The 7,671-nt window shown below is 38.5% G+C and overlaps 1 non-coding gene across 1 annotated transcript; it reads left to right on the top strand.

Annotated features, from left to right (window-relative positions):
- Positions 1-6,291: 6,291 nt before the first annotated feature.
- Positions 6,292-6,398, top strand: LOC127109416 (small nucleolar RNA R71). The gene has a single exon (XR_007796709.1). It is a non-coding gene; the product is annotated as a small nucleolar RNA R71 (small nucleolar RNA).
- The last annotated feature ends 1,273 nt before the right edge of the window (positions 6,399-7,671 follow it).

Below are 7,671 nucleotides of genomic sequence, written 5' to 3'. Positions count from 1 at the left end.
CGTCTCTTTTTGTATTAGGAAATCCATTTGCAAATCTTTACTTGACTTTAACGTTACTCTTTCATAATTAGCAATTTTATGATCAGAGTCTTTGTGTATCTGAGAGTCTTGGAGTCTTGCTTCTGATGTTGATCTCTTTTGAGTTCTGATGGATTCTTCAGATAGCGCTGATAAGTTCTGGAATTTAGAGATAGCGTTGTTCAGAGCCAGAACATCTAGAGCTTACTTCTTGTTCAGATGCTTCTGATACTTGCTGTTTTGTTCAGAGTTAGACTTTCTTGAACGTGTTTCCACTTCAGATGCTTTTGATCATTTGATAATTTGTATCTGATCTGGTTTTGTATCTGATGATGTCATCAGATTTCTTCCTTCTTTCTTTAGAATCCTGCACACTTAGAAACTTTTCGTTAGGGTGCCATTTTTGGTTTCATCCTTTGTTATCATCAAAATCAAGGAATCTGTTGTAGAACAATTTTTCTTCTTACATAGGGCTCACAGCAGAGCGAGCATTAAGATATAGACTCTCGATTAGGAAAGCTCCACAATCTACTGGGCGTGACTGAGTGGTATAGTACATGAAGAAGATCTTTTCAGCACTCACATGCGTATCAGGGTCACTCTTCCCCAGGAAGGTGTGGGCAATGATCATCTGAAAGTATCTGAAAGAAGGGTTGTGAATCTTGTTAGAGATTTGGGTGGAAGGGTCAGGACTACCTCCACATGTAATATCACTCTAAAACTTCTCAACGTCTCGGCTCAGGAAATAGCTCATGGGGAGCTCAGATGAAGCATCATAGGCAGTCTGAAAACCAAGCAAGTCATCGAAACGCTTGTGGTTGAAGGTGTACTCTACCCCAAACAACCTGAAATTAATGTATCCACCATCACTGGTGTGACCAACATAGGGCTCGTAGGTAAGCGAGCTCAGGAAATCCAAAGTCAGGTTCTTGTAAGTCACATGAATAGCATCAGTATATTCATCCCACTGCAACTGATTGCACAAATGCCTAACACTAGGCTCAATGCCCAATGCCTCCATGCAGCTCAAGTCGGGATATCTGGTGGGCAGCATTGGGCGTTGTGAAAGCATGGCGTAGCGCTGCTCTTGAAATGGGTCACGAAAGATTACTGGCATAATGTTGATATTCTCCATTCCTGAAAAGTTAGATTAGAAATAGAGGACACCTAAAATCGCAAATATCATAACTGTTAGTCTCTCTCTCTCTCTCTCTCTCTCTCTCTCTCTCTCTCTCTCTCTCTCTCTCTCTCTCTCTCTCTCTCTCTCTATATATCTATATATATATATATATATATATATATATATATATATATATATATATTATATATATATATATATATATATATATATATATATATATATATATATATATATATATATATATATATATATATATATATATATATATATATATATATATATATATATATATATATATATATATATATATATATATATATAAAAGATAAAAAATATAAATTGAAAATAGTAAAAGTAAAGGAAAAGAAATCATGGGTTGCCTCCCATGCAGCGCTTGTTTAAAGTCGTTAGCTTGACGATTCGAACTTTATATGTTAGAGGTAAGAACTAGAGGGTCGATCAGGGTTTGGTCATGACATTCTGTGGGGATGTCACCTCCTTGGTATTGCTTCAGTCTTTGTCCATTTACCACAAACAGATTACAGGAGTTGTTCCAAATTTCAACTGCTCTAGATTTTAGGATTTTAGAAACCTCAAAGGGGTCTGTCCATCTCGAACGCAGCTTTCCTGGAAAAAGTCGTAATCTCGAATTGAAGAGAAGAACAAAGTCGCCTATATTAAATTCCTTTTTCACAATCCTTTTGTCGTGCCAAGCTTTGGTTTTTTCTTTGTATATAACAGCATTCTCGTAAGCGTTCTGGCGGAGTTCCTCCAATTTGTGAATATCAAGGATTCACTTCTTGCCAGATGTTAGGTAATCCAAATTTAGGGTCTTGATGGCCCAATATGCCTTGTGCTTGAGTTCAAAAGGTAAGTGGCATGACTTCCCGTAGACCAACTGGTATGGTGTAGTTCCAATAGGGGTTTTGTAAGCAGTTTTGTAAGCCCACAGTGCTTCTATTAGCTTTTCAGACCAATCCTTTCTGGATATTGATACAGTTTTCTCCAAGATCTACTTAATCTCTTTGTTAGATACTTCCACTTGACCATTAGTCTGGGGGTGATATGGTGTTGCTACCCTGTGTTTCACTCCATATTTCCTTAAGAGTTTATTAAATATCCTAGATATAAAATGTGATCCACCATCACTTATGACAAGTCGTGGCACTCCAAATCTGGGAAAGATATTATTCTTTAACATCTTGATGACTACTCTTGTGTCGTTGGTGGGTGCAGCTATATCTTCTATCCACTTGGACACATAGTCAACGGCTACCAAAATGTATTTGTTTCCCAACGAAGTTGGAAAAGGTCCCATGAAATCAATACCCCAAACGTCAAATAGTTCTACTTCTTGGATGTTCTTCAAAGGCATATCGTCACATCTTGAGATGTTTCCAGCGTGCTGGCACCGGTCACATTGGACAAAATAAGTATGGACATCACACCATAATGTTGGCCAATAAAGACCATCTTGAAGGATCTTAGCGTATGTCTTTGATGTGCTTGAATATCTACCATAGGGTGAAGAGTGACATTGCTCTATGATGTTTCTGACTTCTTCTTCCGAGATGCAACTTCGAAATATGTTATTAGTTCCTCTTTTGAAAAGGAGTGGTTCGTCCCAATAGAAGTGTCTTATATCTTTAAAGAACTTCTTCTTCTGTTGATAGTTGAGGTCATGTGGTATGATATCAGCGGCTAGATAGTTCACAAAATCAGCGTACCATGGTACTCTGCTAATTTTTGAAATCGTCCCAAAGTTGTCTCTATCAGGCTCAAGGGGAGCAGTATCTATCTTAGCTATCACTCTGTCATAGGTGAAGTCATCATTTATAGGTAAACGATCTGGCTTCAAATGCTCTAGTCTGGAAAGATGGTCAGCAACTACGTTTTCTGTTCCTTTTTTGTCTCTAATATCTAAGGAGAATTCTTGTAGCAAAAGGATCCACCTGAGTAATCTAGGTTTTGCATCCTTTTTGCTTAGAAGGTAACTGATAGCTGCATGGTCTGTATAGACTATAATCTTAGATCCTACAAGATAAGACCTAAATGTATCGATTGCGAAAACTACAGCTAGGAGTTCCTTCTCTGTTGTTGTATAATTTAATTGAGCGGCATCTAGGGTTCTACTAGCGTAATATATTAAGTGTAGTTTCTTATCTTTTCTTTGCCCTAAAACAACTCCTATAGCGAAATCGCTAGCATCACACATTATTTCGAAGGGTTTAGTCCAATCCATAGTTTGTAGAATGGATGCTGAAATTAATGCTTATTTTAAACGGTTAAAGGCTTCGATGCATTTTTCATCGAAAATGAATTCAATGTCTTTCATCAGAAGGCCGGTCAGGGGTTTTGTTATTTTAGAGAAGTCTTTTATGAAGCATCGGTAGAAGTCGGCGTGCCCAAGGAAACTACGGACTTCTCTAACTGTCTTAGGAGGGTTAAGGTTTTCTATAACTTCTATGTTTGCTTTATCGACCTCAATGCCTCTTTCAGATATTATATGTCCTAACACAATGCCTTCTTTAACCATAAAGTGGCACTTCTCCCAGTTTAACACAAGGTTAACTTCTACGCATCTCTCTAGGATTTTCTCAAGGTTAATAAGGCAATCTTCAAAGTCTAATCCACACACCGAGAAGTCGTCCATGAATACTTCCATGATTATGTTGAGATAATCTGCGAAGATTGACATCATACAACGTTGGAAAGTAGATGGCGCATTACAGAGTCCAAACGGCACTAGTCTGTAAGCAAACGTTTCGTAAGGACAGGTAAAGGTTGTTTTCTCTTGATCCTCGAAGAGTGTCTAGCAAGGCGCTCCAGCATTTGATCTATGAATGGAAAGGGTAAATGGTCTTTCCTAGTTGCCTTATTGAGCTTCCTATAATCTATGCACATCCGCCATCCTCCTTCTATGCGTTTAGCTGCATGCTCGCCCTTCTCGTTCTGCACAACTGTGATGCCTCCCTTTTTGGGTACCACATGTACAGGACTTACCCATTTACTATCAGAAATTTGATAGATTATACCAGCTTCCAGTAGTTTAAGGACTTCCTTCTTTACTACCTCGCTCTTTACAGGGTTGATTCGTCTCTGATGTTCTCTGGAAGGTTTTGAATCCTCCTCTAGTGAGATCCTATACATACACACGGATGGCTAATACCTTTTAAATCAGAGATGTTGTACCCTAAGGCAGAGGGGTATCTTCTTAAAACATTCAAGAGTCGATTCGTCTCGTCTTGGTTTAAGGTGGCACTAACTATTACTGGGCGGTTCATTTCTTTATCCAGAAACTCATATCTTAGGTTCTTGGGTAGTTCCTTAAGTTCTTGAGCTGGTTTTTGTGAATTTGGTGAAAGGTCTGGAGTAAGATCCAGACATTCGTTAGTGTGAGGTTCCGTTTCCTCTAGCTCGTCATCCTTTTCATTCGGGTTCTCCTCAATCAAATTCTCTTATGCACTCATCTATGATATCAATCACATAACATGCGTCTCCTAGAATTGGTGCCATCAGGAATTTTGGAAGAATGAACTTGATCTTTTCATCCCCTACTTCAAAGGTTTATTTCCCTCTTTTGGCATCTATTATAGCTCCGGCTGTTGATCAGAATGGTCTACCTAAAAGGATAGGGATATCTTCGTCTTCTTTGATATCCAGGACCACAAAGTATGTTGGGATATAAAGTCGACCGATCCTAACTGGGATGTCTTCTAAAATGCCTACAGGATACTTAACAGACCTATCGGCTAATTGGAGGGACATCTTAGTTGGTTGTAACTCTCCTAAGTTTAACCCTTTACATACAACTAAGGGCATTAAACTCACACTAGCTCCTAAGTCTAGGAAAGCTTTGTCGATCACATGACTCCCTAAAATGCAAGGTATAGAAAAACTACCAGGGTCTTTCTCCTTCTTAGAAAGTTTATCCTCGAAAATAAAATTGCATTCCAAGGGTTTGGGATCGTCAAGCCTACACTTGTTAGTCAAGATTTCTTTGAGAAATTTTGCGTAAGAGGGAATTTGGGTGATGGCTTCGGTAAAAGGAATCTCTACATGAAGCTTTTCTATTACTTTTATAAAAAAAATTATATTGGTTGTTGACTATGGTTTGTTTAAGTCTTTGCGGATATAGGATTGGTGGTTTGTACGGAGGTGGTGGTTTGTAAGTTTTATCCTTGGCTTCTCCTTCCTAGTCGGTTTGTTTCTCGGGTTCTACCGGTTCCTCTTCTTGGTTGGTAGGTATATTTTCTTTAGAAGTTTTGGACTCGCTCATTGTTGGGTTATGAGGCCCTTCGCAAGCAGTCCCACTTCATAACGAGATAGCGTTAGCTTGCCCTCGAGGGTTTGGTTGAGGTTGTCCAGGGAATTGGCCTCCAGGTGTAGTTTGTAGGGCTTGGTTTTGTGCTACCTGTGAGATCTGGGTTTCAAGCATCTTGTTGTGAGTGATTATCTGATCAACCTTGGTTCCTAATTGCGTTATAAGTTCGTTTACGTGAATGTTCTGGTTTAGGAATTCTTTATTTTGTGGAGTCTGGCCCGATATAAAGCTCTCCATGATCTTCTCAAGGTTAGACTTCTGGGGCACAACTTGCATAGGTTGATTTGGTTTTTGGGCTTGATAACCTTGCGGTCTCTAAGGTGCATGATTTTGGATAGGGTTCTGGTTTTTATAGGAGAAATTTGGATTATTCTTCCATCCAGGGTTGTAAGTGTTTGAAAATGGGTTACCTTGGGCGTAATTCACTTGGTCGGTGTTCAGGTCGTTCAAAAGGTTACATTCTGCCGATTCGTGTCCTTTAGATCCACAGAGTTCGCACTCTGTATGTACTACCACTGTGGTGTTAGTGTTTGTAGACATATGTTTGATCCTAAGGGCTAAAGCGTCCATTTTCGCCTGCATCATGTCTAGAGAGCTTATCTCATGTATTCCACCTTGGGTCTCCTTTTTATCTATTGATGCTCGTTCAGTTCCCCATTGGTAATGGTTTTGGGCCATATCCTCAATTAGGTCACAAGCTTCAGGATAAGGTTTGTTCATCAGTGCGCCACATGTGGCAGCGTCGAAGCTCATCTTGGTGTTATAATGGAGTCCATTGTAGAAGGTATGAATGATCAACCATTGTTCTAGGCCATGGTGTGGGAAGACTCTTAATAGCTCTTTATATCTCTCCCTAGCTTCGAAAAGCGATTCTCCTTGGTTTTGAGCAAATCTAGTTATTTGGTTTCGAAGAACAACAGTCTTACTAAGGGGAAATATCTAGCAAGGAATACTCTCCTAAGGTCTTCCCAAGTAGTTATTGAGTTAACTGGAAGTAAATCTAACCATGAATGTGCTCTATCCCTGAGGGAGAAAGGAAATAATCTTAAACGGATTGCATCGGGTGAAGCGCCGTCAGATTTAAAGGTGTCGGCTAGTTGGATAAAAACTTTTAAATGTTGATACCACTAATGTAACACCCTTTTTCTACCCCAAAATAATTAACATATAATCAGAGTAAATAAGCACGCATATAAACAAAAGGGAGTCACATCGACGTTTTCAAAAACTAAAAACTTTCAAAAACCAACATCATTCATCATCAATATACAATAGACATGGTCATTTAAAATAACACATTCCAATTATCATGAATATTCAAGAATATGCGTTAGCAGCGGAAAATAATGAAAACTCATGTATTTCATAAAATGATCCATGTCACATACCATGATCATCTCTCAATAATCTCCTCAAGATAAAATAAAACCATAACCAGAATCTTTGGCACTATGGCCTCTCAACAGCAATTTCAAATAGGCATGTTCACAAGTAGTAACATAATACTTATCCAAATAGGATACGAGTTCAATACTACTAATCTACCCCGTGTTACATGACCAGATCATTGACTCATTACCTAGTCTCTAAGCTAAAACACGGAAGTTCCCCGGCTAAATCTCGAATGAGCTACCTTCCACATACTTCAGCAATACTACTCTTGAGTATCTGCACGATGCCATGTAAAGCAACATTCAAACAGAAGGGTGAGAATTCAAATCATTATGAAGAAGTATAATAAAACACAATGATTAAATCAACAATTAACGGAATTCATCACACCTTGTATAACCATGTCAATAATATTAACCAACATTTATTTCACATGTTTCAAACATTCATCAAAACTCAAGGAGTATAATATTCGAATCCAATATTATATTCCCAATTATACACATAACTACAATTATCACATAATCATATATTTTGCCAAATTATGTATCCAAACATCACCAAATTCAATTAACATATCTCATACACACCTCACAATCACATCAGTGCACACATTCAATTATCACATAACTCTAATGTGACTCAATACAAGACATGTGACTCTATGCATGTGGTACCGCAATGTGAACCCAACGTTTCACCGCTTTCCGATTTAATATCTAGAATCCAAGCCACGCTTCCGATCCGAACAAGATCAAAGCCACTATGTCTATTTCCAATTAAGGATCAACGTCTG

This window comes from Lathyrus oleraceus, chromosome 7, assembly GCF_024323335.1.
Source record: "Lathyrus oleraceus cultivar Zhongwan6 chromosome 7, CAAS_Psat_ZW6_1.0, whole genome shotgun sequence".
In the NCBI taxonomy this organism is placed as follows: Eukaryota; Viridiplantae; Streptophyta; class Magnoliopsida; order Fabales; family Fabaceae; genus Lathyrus; species Lathyrus oleraceus.
This window is presented reverse-complemented; position numbering and strand designations above follow the sequence as displayed.